We start from the raw sequence: 14567 nt of genomic DNA, 5'->3' as shown, positions 1-14567 counted from the left end.
AGTTGAATCTTGGGATCCACGGATGGGACGGGGCAATAAGATGAAGTTTATCAACAATTTGTACAAAAAAACAACCTTAGTGCAATTTCGGTCTATTCTGGATACTAAGTCACCCCAAGAGTTTTGAATTCTCTGCATTTTACCTTTGTAGTAAAAAACAAGACGGGCGCGGCTCTAACGTTTGACATTCTGTCTAATCTGAAGTTTTTCCTCCGTTCTGCTATTTATTTGCCAAGTTCCACATCCGCTTATGAGGATAGAATTACTATATAATTGATGTTTTCGGTCTCGGTCCATAGGATGGAGTTCAATGCTCCTTTTCCCTTTTCCTATGTCAAAGAGTATTTACGTATTTACCCCTCCAACTTCTGTTATTTTTTTCATAACATCAGTAAGTGACATGAGACCTCACGATATCGATATCGACATATATTATGTTTGTATAGGAAATTGTGAAAAAAAAAATAAAACGGCCCATAATCCAAGACTACAAACAGTACTCTACGAACAAGGAAGGAAAAAGATACTCTAATCCAAATACTCTTCTACCGAGGCCAGGCATATATTTTTAAAATAGGTCTTCCAGGCAGTAGATTTGGAAATGCCGGCCGTACATCTAACGACCCTTTTCTGAACCGAGAAGTCATTGGACGGATTGAGACGGTTTGTTGCAAATTCCAAATTGACTTAGACTGAAAACTTGATTCCAGGTGCGTTTATGTAAAAAATTACTCTCTATGTTTAACATAGTGTCACGAAGTATAGGGATTTTCTGGCTATTTTATGTCACTAGTAAAATCTTTCGTCCCACATTTCTTATTCTTCAAGTGCCGTCTTCGTTGCGAAGGTTGGCAATAATCAAGGCTATTGCATCCAAACCAGTCACGTAGATTCCTCATCAATGAGTGACGTCTTCTTCCTACACTCCTTTTTTCATGAAGTTTCCCTTCACTACATTCTTATCACTACTTATTTGCTTCAAAGCATTGTTACGTATATAATTTTTTCTTTTGAGAATTTTTCATGATATCTTGTAATTTTGTAACACTATAATGGTAGTAATTATATCGAATGGTTAGATATGAGCAGCTGCAAGATCTCGCCACTACAATTACATCATTTTTTATTTATTGGCTACAATAAGAAAAATAAAAGCATTACTATTATTATTCTCTTTCCTGTAATTCAGTTTCTGTATGTCTTCCATACCCAGGTAAATGTAATGTTATCATACATATATTTAAAAATGTAATGTTCCTAACAAAAATTATTCCGAGGTTTCTATGTTCTGAGACATTGTTGGCCCCTTTTAAAATTGATTAATATACCGGGTGCCACAAGAAAGTGGGAATATTCTATAACTTTTAAACGACTTGAGATAACGATTTGAAATTTGGAAGAGTGTAACCTTCGAATGTTAAATGGCAGAATCTATAATTTTTTTTTAATTTTTGGATTCAGGAGATCATTCTACGTAGGATAGGACGGTTTTCTCTTTTTTTTTTAATTTTTATTTAATTTTTGAGAATTGTGTCTTCCTATTCGCAATTTTCAAAAATTAGTAGCTAAGTTATGTTGCATTTGAAGCTCGGTCCATTATATTATCAATTTGTGGAAGAATTCCATTTTTAACTTGACCTTGCTTGATTGCTGGTTATATCTTCGCGTTATCTTGCATAAGTTTATAAAGAGTTACGTCACAATTTTGAGGAATATATCTCGAATTAAATGCAATATGACCTACCATTTCAAACAAACAACGTAAACAACCTTTATTTATAATCAAAACTGTTGGTTTTCTAGAAAATTATCTTATTTTGTGTTTGTTGAAAGCATTTAAGTGTTTTCTAAGTGCGTTGGCTCTAAGATTGGAACGCCTTAGTTCTGCAGTCAAAAAAATTGAAGATTTGCAACAACAAATAAAAAAATCACCATTGGCTTGAGTATCACAGCATTAAGCTTTAATCAGTTGATCCTCACCCTTATAAAGTTATGAAGATTGAATCCACGCTTAAAAGATTTGGCATATTATTTTAAAATTTGTACTTTTGAAATACTTATTTTCAAAATATTAATTAACAAATGTATGAGCTGTAAAGATCAACAATTTTTATGTCCCTTTTGCAAATTTGTATCATTACGCATCTGTTTTAACGAAAGGTAGGTGCAAAAAACAAAACATTGGTTGCGATAGCAAGATGCATTGGAAAAGTTTCTGAATCTACGTATTCAAAATGAAACCATGTTGTTCCACATATTTCTCGTTCACATTGGATCATGTGTCTACAGCATCGTCAATTCCATTATTGTCAGCACCCATTTCATTGCTGAAGAATTTACGGCATGGTACTGAAGAGCAACTTTTGCATTTTTATACCAAAACGCCGAATTCGCATAAATTATTTGTTTGAAGAATATATTCGTTATAAGGTTATAACAAAATATTACTCGTCACAGTCCAAAAGGTGATTTTTTTTGCAAATATGGGCACTTAATTTCCAAGCACCTCACAAAAAACTAATCTGTCTGGAGAGGCAGCTAGTTGCTTTTCACTTATTAAACAAGAATGCCGTTCCTTATAGTAGTACTAGTTTTAAAACAAACCAGATTCAGAGTACTTATAAGGTTGCAAACTCTAAAAAACCTTCGTCTGGTCTTTAGTGTAAAAGCTATGGGAAAACATCAAATAATATATAATAATTGGTGACCTGTGCAAATTCATTAATTGAATAGTCTAAAGTAAATAGATCTCATCTGATATCTTCAAGAAAAAAAGGTACACAATACCAAAGTATTTTATTGTTTTTTTAATATCACCTTTAACTAATATCGGAATTTTCTTGTGATATTTCCTTTCAATAATGACTCTTCCTCTCAAAATAATTAACACACAAAATGGGACAATGCAAAACTCGATCGATCAATGGCCATATTTGATCACGTGGCTTGGATTGCCTAATTCTGAAAGACATATAACCGAAACCGGTATTGACGGTTATAAAGAAACTACGGCTTTTTCAAAATTTTGTTCTCTCTATCAGTTGACATAGATTAAACAAAAATAAGCAAAAATGACGTCATTCCAGAAAGGTAATACGCCAACTATACATCCGTCGTCGAAGGTCTCCTTTTACCGATTATCATTGCGGTCGCTAAAAACTCCAACAGCTTAAAAATAAAATATGGACAATCTCTGCGGTTTTGAAGATTACCTCACCGATGAAGTGTTTTCGTACGTGCCGAACGAACGGCCTCACCTTTTTCATCCTATCACAACATGTCGTGGTGAACGGCAGGTAGGCGTTCTAATATATTTAGCTAGTCAAAACAAACTTGATATATTTCACCATTTTTTGATCTGTTTATACCTCATGGTATAGTCCTGCACATGATAAATGACAAGTCATAAATGGGAGGCCCTTTACTAGCGATAAAATTCATTATCTCATTACAAGGCATACAGGGTGACTCAAAAAAGGGCGACGAATAAATTTCAAATTTTGTTTTGAATCCGTTGTGAAATGTTTCAACTTTTTTTAGTAACAATAATACAAACCTAAACCAAAGTACTGCTCTTCACATTTGAAAAAAAAAATTTTTTTAAAGTAATATTTGATATCAACGTTATTCGAAAATGACGTAAAAGATATATGCAACGGAATTTGAATTGAATGCTACAGGGTGATCAAAATAAACGAACGATTTGAAAAATCTCGAATTTCTCATTTTCTCAATATACGGGTCACGAAAAATATTATTCGGTCATAGCGTTATCCTAAGTGTGACAGAGCTACATTGAGACTCTTGGAATGTAAGAGAGTGACAAGAAATGTACGCTGTTGCTGCGAGATTAAATACAAACCTGTTTGGGTCCCCCAGTGGAAGTACATTCGTTCTAAGAAAAGGTTCAAATTATTAAGTGATATTTATCGATTACTTCGCCCATAGAAATTATTCCCAGTTTTGCATTTTCTTCTGAAAATCGGCCAATTCCTGCACATCGCACGTTTTTACCAATAATAAATTATTTTGGAAAGCATGGGTATTTACTTAATTGTGGAAAATGCTAAGCGTCCCTTAAATGAACGAAGGGAACGTCGAGAGTTTGCAAATTTGTGGTTTAGCAAATGTTTCCTTGCAAAAGTATTCAAATTTTTCGGGAACTTGAGATTGAACCAAGAACAGTGCAGAATATTATGTATATTGAACGAGCTAACCAAAATGAACATATCTTATTCACCGAAAATCTAGCAGTGGGGATTCACAAGAGAACCAACACATGTCCATTCCCTTATGGACTTAGTTATCGGAAACGGTCGGCGTATTTTAAGAAAAAAAATGCTGTCACTGCAATCCCTACATTCTTGGAAGCAGGCAAACGTTGGGTGTATCTAGATTTCTTTCAAACTACTCTTCTAACTCTCCAATTATCAGATGTACTTATAACAGGGTAGAGAACGCGTTTCCGGATCTTGATCTATTGACATACTGTAATAAAATGCCGCAATTAGTTCTTAATTAGATTTAGCTTGTAAAAAATAATATAAGATGGTCCACTGCCAAAGTATACTTTTTTGTAACATTTTGGGCTTCCCTTTTATTGGACAGCTGCGCCTGTCTGCAGGAAAGATTTGTTTATAAATAAATAAACCATACCATTGGTCCTATTTTTATTGATGGAAATTTAAATACAACCAAATATTTAGATCTTTTGCGTGTTCAAATAATTCCAGCTGTTTAGGCTATTAATATCATGAAATTTTGTACCAACAAGATGTTTACCCTAGATATAATGCTAGAAGAGTTCAAGATTTTCTGAATGCAACGTTTCCTAATCGCATGAGTGGAAAGGGAACAATGAAATATCCACCTAGATCCCCAGATCTAGCTCCAAATGATAAACATACTGTATTAAAAAACTGTAATTAGTTCTTAATTAGATTTAGCTTGTAAAAAATAATTTAAACTAGTCCACTGACAAAATATCTTTTTTTGGTGACATTTTGGGCTTCCCTTTTATTGGACAGCTGCGTGTGTCTGTACGAAAAACTTGTTTGTAAATAAATAAACCATACCATTGGTCCTATTTTTATTGATGGGAATTTAAATACAAACAATTCCAGCTGTTTAGGCTATTAATATCCCTGTTCATGAAATTTAATATAATGATAGAAATGTTCAAGGTTATCTGAATGAAACGTTTCGTAATCGCATAAATGGAAAGGGAACAATGAAATAGCCACCTAGATCCCCAGATCTCGTACTAAATGATAAACATAATGTAATACAAAGTTGTAATTAGTTCTTAATTAGATTTAGCTGGTAAAAAATAATTAAAACTAGTCCACTGTGACATTTTGTGCTTAGCGTTTATTGGAAAGATTTGTTTATAAATAAATAAATAAAGTAAAATAATGCAAACATTTTTATCGTATATCTTCCATATTTCAATTTCACGGGCGAAGTGAAAACGGCAAAATACTGGTATGAGGAAACTTTTGCGGCGGTGCTAATAAATTTCCCGACAAATCGTCGCCCTCCTGGCGGTCCTTATCGCACGGTCTCATTCAGACCTCTCCGGTATAGTTGGCCGTGCAAGCGCCGCTGCATATTCATGAGCCCCCTAACAAAAAGGCCAATACATCATTTTGCGAATGCAGTCGGGCCGGTGGGGGGCCATTAAATCGCAGTTAGAAGAGGATATCTTCGTATCTCGCGGATACAGTTTGCCCGGAAATCTGTTAACTCGACGAAAAATCACGGACGCGAAGTCGTTCAATGTCCCCGTTTTCCTGTTAAAAAACTGGTGAACGCATAATCCGAGTAAAAAAAGTGTTTTTAAAGGGATATAATACTCGGCAGTTTGTGATTTGTTTTAGACACGACTTAGTCAAATATCTTCAATTCGAGTCGCCTTTGGATTGGTTTCCATGGTAACGAAATAAATAGGCTCGGATATTTTGACGTGTTAGCTTAAGTTGAAGGTCCACACACACGGACGTTTATGCTCTCGTAAACGCATACAAAAACGTATATACGAAAACGTTAATGCAACGTACAGATTAACGACGCGCAGAGCGACGCACAAAACCTAATATATAATAATATAATAAATATACTGGAATAACAAGCCAATTTTTAGAACATCGCATAAATGGACATAATTATCCTAAAGCATCAACTGCTTTACATATCCGCGATCATTTAACAAACCATAAATTTAATTTTACAGAAACTAAAATTTTAACACAAGTTTTTAATCAATTAATCAAGTAACAAATTTTATAACATGATCTAAATTAAAAATCAAATCCACTTTTTTATGATATGAAATAAACACTTAGCAACTATGTAATAATAATCATAATAATCATAAACTTTCAAAGTCTAAATGTTCAAGTCACATTTGCACGGTCCTAGTTCATTATGGTACGTAAATATTTTTATACAAAACATTTAGTTTACATAATATTTGCATGTATTGTAGATTTTTGATACAGTGCCGCATTGTTACAGAAACTTTGACTAATTGACTAATTTTGCTATCATTGAACAATCTCAACCAAAGAACAACCCAAGCGTTATTTAGGTTGTTTGTATTTAAATAAAATTAAAAAATGATTTTTGAATTGTAGACATCATTTTTAACACATCCTGCATTTAGTTACGTAATTTTTCTGATATATTTTGAATTGATAGAAGAAGATATTATTACAAGAAAATCTGCTTTAGTGATCCGTGTTGATATTTAAAAAATAGATGAATCGTTAAAAGCCTTTTTTTATAAAAAAAAACACGTCATTTCGTAATATTAACAATAACACATTTTTTCAATGCATAAAGCTTTCACGACGAAACATGGAAAAAGAAAACCATCGAGTACTATAGAAACGTCAATCAACGTTTGACATTTTTATGGCACCTAACTTGGTCTTTTTTTATTGTTATGGCCTTAACCCAAACTGAGTTATTTTTTTTTACTTCGCTTAAAACATTGTTTCTTATAGATTTTTGTCCGCCAAAAAATTAAACAAATTTATAGACTTTTGTGTTTAATAACTGCATTTATCGGGCATTATTTATAAGGTTTATATTATCACTGCCAACATCATTCCATCATTCCTTCAATATATTTGTATCCCTTTAAAATGAAAATAATGCTCGATTATTATACCTTTGAATATATCTATGGGTAACACGCGTTGCAACTCTAAATTCTAGTAATTTTTTGAAAACGCACTCATACGCAACACACATTTTGCAATATGATTAAATTAGAACAAAACATGGTCAGATTTTGACAGTTTTTAATGATTTATGGCAGACGTTTCGGCAACACCGTGCCTTATCCACAGACCACTTAAAAGAATTGAATATTATAAAACAAACAGCTTTTGAACTCTATTTGTGCCATATTAAACACCGAGAGCAAAAAACCAAATTTGTGGCAAGCTTTGGAGACTAACAAAATAAGATATTCATTTCTATTACCTAATGACCAATTGGATTTAAATGCGTTTCTGTTGTTAAATCGAAATTTATAACCCTATACCTGTAATTAAAAATCTATTACTCTTAATTAAAAAAGTAAAAAATCTGAAAATTCTTTGTTCGAATTTAATTGCGTTAAATGGATTTTCATCAAGTAAAAGCCACCTCAGTCCAATATTTGACAATATATTTCTAACAGTTTTAGCAATTCCAAATAATCACAAATTTTAAAAATTCCCACCATATACTCTAAAGGAAAATGCAATCAACAAGCGTAGAAATAGCCCCAGACTTTTGAGAGAAATCGATCATTCAAAAACTGAGCCAGCAGTTGCGAATGAAAATCCAGTGTTCCCCCACTATTTCGGTGACGAACCAATGTGGATGGTGTACAAGTGTTGTTCGAGCCAACCGTACATGCTGTTCAAACGCGGTGAAATCATTAAGAATCATTTAAGAAAAAATTATGCATGTTTTTAATTCTGTTTTTTTTTTTTTATTGAACCATTGGTAGTACAGAAGACATTGACATTTCTTCTTTTTCTTTTTTGTTGCGAAACGCAATTAAGATTTTATATCTCGCGACCTTTTCAATAATCGTTAATATGTTCCTCACTCATTAAGGTTATTTATTAATTATGGCATAGCACGCCGTGGAAATAGGTTGTATTGTCAATATAGCGGGTAACCTTCAGTGAAACATCTTTGCTGCTGACAAAACTTAACAGTCGGATTATAACATTTACAATTAATTTTGAAATGCAATTTTCTAGTTTCTAAAAAATTGACTTTTTTAAGTTTTTTATGAATTAATTTGTGTACTTCACTTTCTGTTTATATTGCTGATTTCCAAAATATTTAATCAATCCATATCCACAAAGGATACATCAAAAATTAAATGATTGTGACTTTCTTATAACAACAAGCACCTAGATTTAGGTATATATGAAATACGGGGAATCTAAAAACGCAAAAATATACAGCGTGTTCTAATGAAAATAGATATTAATCCCGAATGCTCGGAACACTCAGTATATATGGAAAATTCAAAATTAAGAAGTCTAGATGAAACTATACAACCTTTCTATTCCACCCTTTTTTTTAGCGGAACTTTATTTCGAACACCCTGTACCGAGTCTTCTGCAGCATCTTTACGGATTCAGTATGAGTGTACTTCGGATGGGGGTTTCAATGAATATTTGCATACACAACTTCAAATTTAAATATTTATTTCAATTTGCAACCAACCATTTTTTCTCTGTTGTCTTCTTTTCGATTTCAATTGCACAATGGACAAATTTCCTAAATAGAACACCCTGTATAACTTTGTAGACGATATTTTATATACGAGATTACTCAAAAGTCGTGCAACGGCCATGTATCTCAGGAATTATTAGCCTTAAATTATCATCATTAATTATGTTAGTTTTTTGTCATTTCTGTTGAATTTGTGTATAGAATGTGTTGACATGAAAAATAAAAAGAATTTTAACAGCAATCCACAAATGGAATAAAAACATAGGGTTTCTATTTAAAATAAGAAAGTTTAGTAGCTTAGGAAATAAGCCACAAATGTGACAACATCGCTCATGTCACCATTACCATTACCACCATTACTAATTTCTGCTTTTTCCACTGATATATGGTCGATGCACAACTTTTGACTAATCCTGTATATTATATAACATATTTAACGCAATGCCAACGTTTGCAGGTCTAAATGCCTTTAACAGTCTGTGATGATATTTGAAATAAATACAGCGTAATCGAAAAATGATACTATAAATGTTAATAAAAAAAATTGTTTTTTTCAAATGAAGATGCCTCGTTATTATAACTCATCGTATTTCGCATTAAAAAAAAGAGTGAATACACATTTGCAGAAGAGCGTATAAATATTTGAAAAAGTTGTAGATTTCGAAATAAACTTTTTTTTCTTCAAAAAACCTGTTGTAATGCTATTTGCAACTCAATTATAAATTTGTACGTAACTAATGAATAAACTTTATTTAATGTTATTGTTATTATTATTATTATATCATATTTGTACATGGTGACTTAACGAGAGAGCAAAGTTCATTATATCATTGGTTTCAAAAGTTACGAGAAAATAGTAAATTCAGTAGTAGTAAATATTGAAAGATTGTTGCATAATTTAATTTTTTTTAAAGAATACAGGATGACTTAAAAAAACGTGACGAGGGAAACGGACATGTTTTTAAATGGAATTCCCTATTCGTAATTTTGTTTTGAATTAGTTTTGAAATTCTTCAACTTTTTTGTTATTAATAATACAGACACATATAATAATACATTGCTAATAACAATACATACCTAAAAGTTTTTTCAATATTTTAATTTTCTTACACTTAAAACGATAACACCATCATTTATTAGAGTAGATCACTCATAACTCATAACCTAATAGTTTTTCTAATATCCTAATTTTTCTAAGAAAATATTAATTGACACACTTGCAAAAAATTTGATATTAGCGTTATATGCAACGGAATTTGAATTATATGCAAAATAAACGAATATATTTTATATTGAGCAATCTCCATTGTCTGAAATTTCAAGCCAGATATATTATTATTTTTTCTTAAAGATGTTACGAAAGCCTACAATTTTGTTTGACATGAGAAAAATATTAACCAACAGGGCTCTGTTAAGATTAATAAATGAACAGGACTAAAAAGTTTGTTGGAGCAGTATATAAAGCAACAGACAGCAATTTTGGGGAAAGTAATGGCCACACTTAAAATTCAGAGGAAAAGTAAATAATATTAAATAACTATTACTACAAATTAAGTTATGGTATTTTTAATTAATATTATGGCGCAATAAATGTTCAAAAATATGCCCTTCTGCTTGAATACTCGTGTTTAGTCGTATATTTTCTTGATTCATTAACATAAACGGTGTTATTCTCCTGCACACGCCCCGAACCCTATATCCCATATCTTTCCCAGTAATATCAATTAATTCAGCTTTAGGAAATCCCATACTTTTTAATTCATTGACACCACAATAAATTTTATGAATTTATTCATTTAATATTGGAAAAGTTAAAATAAATCGCACATTATTAAAAATTGGTATATGACATACCCAATAAAGGTTGTAGGTTATTGTCAGATCTTTCAAAAAGAAAATTATACAGAGTATCCCCCGACATGACTGTCATGACTTGGGAGTGTGTTGCTTCAAGTTAAAAATGTGAAATGAACATACAAGGTCAGCGCCAAAGTTTCCCGGCCTGACATAGATGCAGCTCCAGTATCACGATAAGACTTTGTCTTCTTTTAAATATATATCTTAGTAACCTGCGAAAAAAAAGTCTTGCGTCAAATAGATTTTTATTGACAGCATTTTAAACAAGATACGTCCAAAAAAATGTCGCAAATAACGCAAATTGAGTATAGAGCAGTCATAAAGTGTTTGACAGAAGAAGGGTTAGCACATAAAATTATTAAAGAAAGGCTGGATGGTGTGTACGGCCAAAGTTCTTCTTCGTATTCTGTAGTGAAAGAATGGGCAAAACGTTTTCGAATGGGGCAGGAGTCCCTTGAAGACGATTCAAGAACTGGTCGACCAGTGGAGGTCATAAGGAATATATTGTTGCGATTATGGAAGAGGTGGTATTGAGTGATCCACGTTTAAAGGAAATCTCAGAAATTACTAAGCTTTCTGATACAAGTGGTCGTCGAATCCTGCAAGATGGGTTCCTAAAAACCTTTCGGCTATTCAAAAACAACGCCGTGTCGAGCGTACGCGGCCTTTTTTAGAACTCTGTGGGTCGGAACCGAAGCCTGTGATAGAAACTATTGTCACGAGAGATGAAGCTATGGTTCTCTATTATGACCCTCTATCGAAAAAAGAATCAATGGAGTGGCCTCGTAACGGTGAAGCACCTCCAAGAAAATTCAGAGTCTGGCAGTCAACAATAAAGGTGATGGCCACGATCTTTTGGGATTGTTAAGGAATTCTCTTGATAGATTTTAAAGAAAGTAATACCACTTCAATGGTAAATATTACGCAACATTATTACATAAATTGCGAAACTGACCAGAGGCGTGCGTCTTTGCCCGATGATGCACCTGTCCATACTGCTGGTGCATCCTCCCTATAGTCCAGATATGGCCCCCAGCGACTATTGTTTGTTTGGATATTTGAAAAAGGACTTACGTGGACGGCGGATTAACGGCGAAGTTGAGTTTAAAGAGGCTGTTTTAGCTCATTTTGCAGACCAACCAAAAGAATATTTTTTAAATTGATTGAGTTGTTGATAAAGAGATGTTATAAGTGTATTGAAGTTAAGGGGGATTATATTGAAAAATAATAAAAAAATTGTTACTCTACTTTGTTTCTTTCATATTCAGGCCGGGAAATTTTGACGCTGCCCTCGTATATCCGGAACGTTATTTAAGCATTTTAAAGACCATTAAAAAAGAAACCGCTGTATTGAATTAGTTGCTCCAATTTTACGTTGGGCTGTTAATATTATTATTAAAATTCCAGGTCGCCCTGAATCTGATGTATTGTGATAGCACAGTGTTACATTAAAATACTCTTCAAGGTAAAATGTTTAATTTTTTGAATGAAAAGTACTCCAACATTCACTTTGTCTATGGATTGTGTAATCGAAACGGACAGGCGGTAGTTGATGAATACCGTCGACGATTTACCACTCGTAGAGCCTTGTAGAACTATTTTTAGTAATATCCATCGAAGTTTGAGAGAAACAGGCAAGTTCCCTACTTCTCAACGTCCCGTTCAACAGGAACTTGCTCAAGAAGAGGCAATACTTAATACGATTGATGCTCAATATTCTACTAGTGTCCGAAAAATAGGTAATAGATTTAACGTAGACCGGATGAGAAGTATGGACAACTTTACACAATTTCAGTTTGCCGATTACGCTTCAAAATTTAAATTTAGTCGCTGGTATGGTCTGTTCATAGATATAAGAAAGTGACCAAATGCTTTTGAATGGGATTATCCAAGGGTGGTCATTAACATACAATGCAACCAGATTATTATCAGTAACACCCGGAATTCACATTGTTGGGCGCATGAAAATCCAGGACAAATTCGGGAATCCCATTTTCAAGATAGATTTTCGGTGAATATTCCATTCCATTGAAAAGGACCTTCCAATGTTAATGTAAGACAACGTATGTATTAAATTATACTAACCACTGCATTGGAGGAGGTTCAGCAGTTCCTTGCCAGCCAGCAAAGTCACCTGACCTTAATCTCTTAGATTACTTTTTAGACTAAAAACTTTAATTTCTGCAGAAAGTATTGAAAACAGAGAACAACTGGTAGCTAGAACTATGGATGGCACAGAAACTATTCGTGCTGATCCTGAGACTGTTTGTAGAGCTTCCAATTATAAGAAGAGCTCGACTGTGTATACAGGAACTGGGTGGACATTTTGACAAACTAATTCTACAAAATAAAATATAAATAAATAATAAAATAAAAGATTTTCTTTTAAATAGTCTTCAAAATTTCAAATGCTTCAGTTGCAGCTATATGTTCATTTCACAGTTTTAACTTGAAATCTCCCTAGGAACACACTTCCAATCAGTGGCAGTCATGTCGTGGGACACCTTGTATATGGTGTGCAGATGTTTTTCAATTTAAAATGATCCAAGTCTATTCGTACATTTTGTACTCCCTGTAACAGCTAATTCAGATTTCGTTATATATATCTTTTTATTTTCGAATAATGCTTTCCATATTTGGTGAGCGATTTACTTTCAAAAATAATGGCGAATTTTTTTTTTGCAAGTGTGAATACTTGGACGTTTTTTAGAAAATTAAAAATATTGCAAAAGCTATTAGTCTTAGGTATGTATTGAACTTGAAGAATTTTAAGAAGAATTCAACACAAAATTTAAAAATAGGGTATTCCGTTTAAAGAATGTATGCATACCTTTAAATGATTTGAATGACTACTCTATCGTTGACTCACCCTGTACAACTCATATTCTTAGGTCGAATTTGGCTAGTATTAAACTCGAACTCATTTTCTAATTACATTATTATCAATTCAGTATACTGATTATCGTTCGATCGCTACACTTTTAATTTTTATTCCAGTATCGGCTGTAGCCCATAACGCTAATAGCATTTTAAATTTTGACAGGTCGTGTGTCCGCGATCGAATTACCTCGGCGATGGGTGGCCAGGTGGCGCGCACCCATAGAATAATGGCAACGTTAGTAGTAATTGGTCGATGACTTGGCGGAATCTCGTAGTTATCAGTCGATATCTGGCGGGGACTGTCGACCGCGATCACAGCGATGAGACGGTAATTGGGTCGCATTTCTATCCTCGAACCCTCCACGGGGAAGTGCTGCCGATGAACGACCCACCAGGACCGGACTCGCTAAAACAAGAACTGATAATATGTACAGTTAGTTGATTTTGTTGAAATAAAAAAAATTCCAATTAGTTCTTATTGGTTTGCTTTTCTCTTTCTTATTCTTCCTACCTCTCCTTCTCCTAATATTTTTCTCATGTTAAGGTTTCATTGTATGGTAATGGATATTTGTAAGGGGCCTATAAGAGAATCTTATTATAAATTATAAAATAATATTCCACAGTTACTGTGAAACTTCCTTTGAGGGCACAAATAAATGAAAAACAACCGGAATGTGAGGTTACGATTGGACAATTAACATTTGACATTTGCGCGCTAATAGTTTTCAATTCGCTTTCCGATTGCTTATAATTTTATATTCCGCTGCTTAATAAACCACCCGTATAACTCCAACCAGTATGGCCTATGCTGCCTTCACGATTGTGTGTCCTAGAGTGGATATTATCGTCCTGTCCTGTTAGGCTGTTGTGTATTCATTTACATAGCACCATTGCCTCTTTCCTAGTGCTCACATAGTACAAATTGCTGACGCGTGATTGAACGCCCCTAGATGTCTACCTCCTTGTCCTCTATTGCCGTGGAAAGCAGCCTGTTTAGGTCATCCAGAGATAGATCGGTTGGTTTTCATGGTTGGTAAGCGTATTGACGCTCACTTAGCGGTAAATTCTGTAATGCGTTGTCA

Source organism: Cylas formicarius, unplaced genomic scaffold, assembly GCF_029955315.1.
Source record: "Cylas formicarius isolate icCylForm1 unplaced genomic scaffold, icCylForm1.1 PGA_scaffold_10__41_contigs__length_53128322, whole genome shotgun sequence".
Taxonomy (NCBI): Eukaryota; Metazoa; Arthropoda; class Insecta; order Coleoptera; family Brentidae; genus Cylas; species Cylas formicarius.
Note: the sequence above shows the minus strand (reverse complement) of the source record.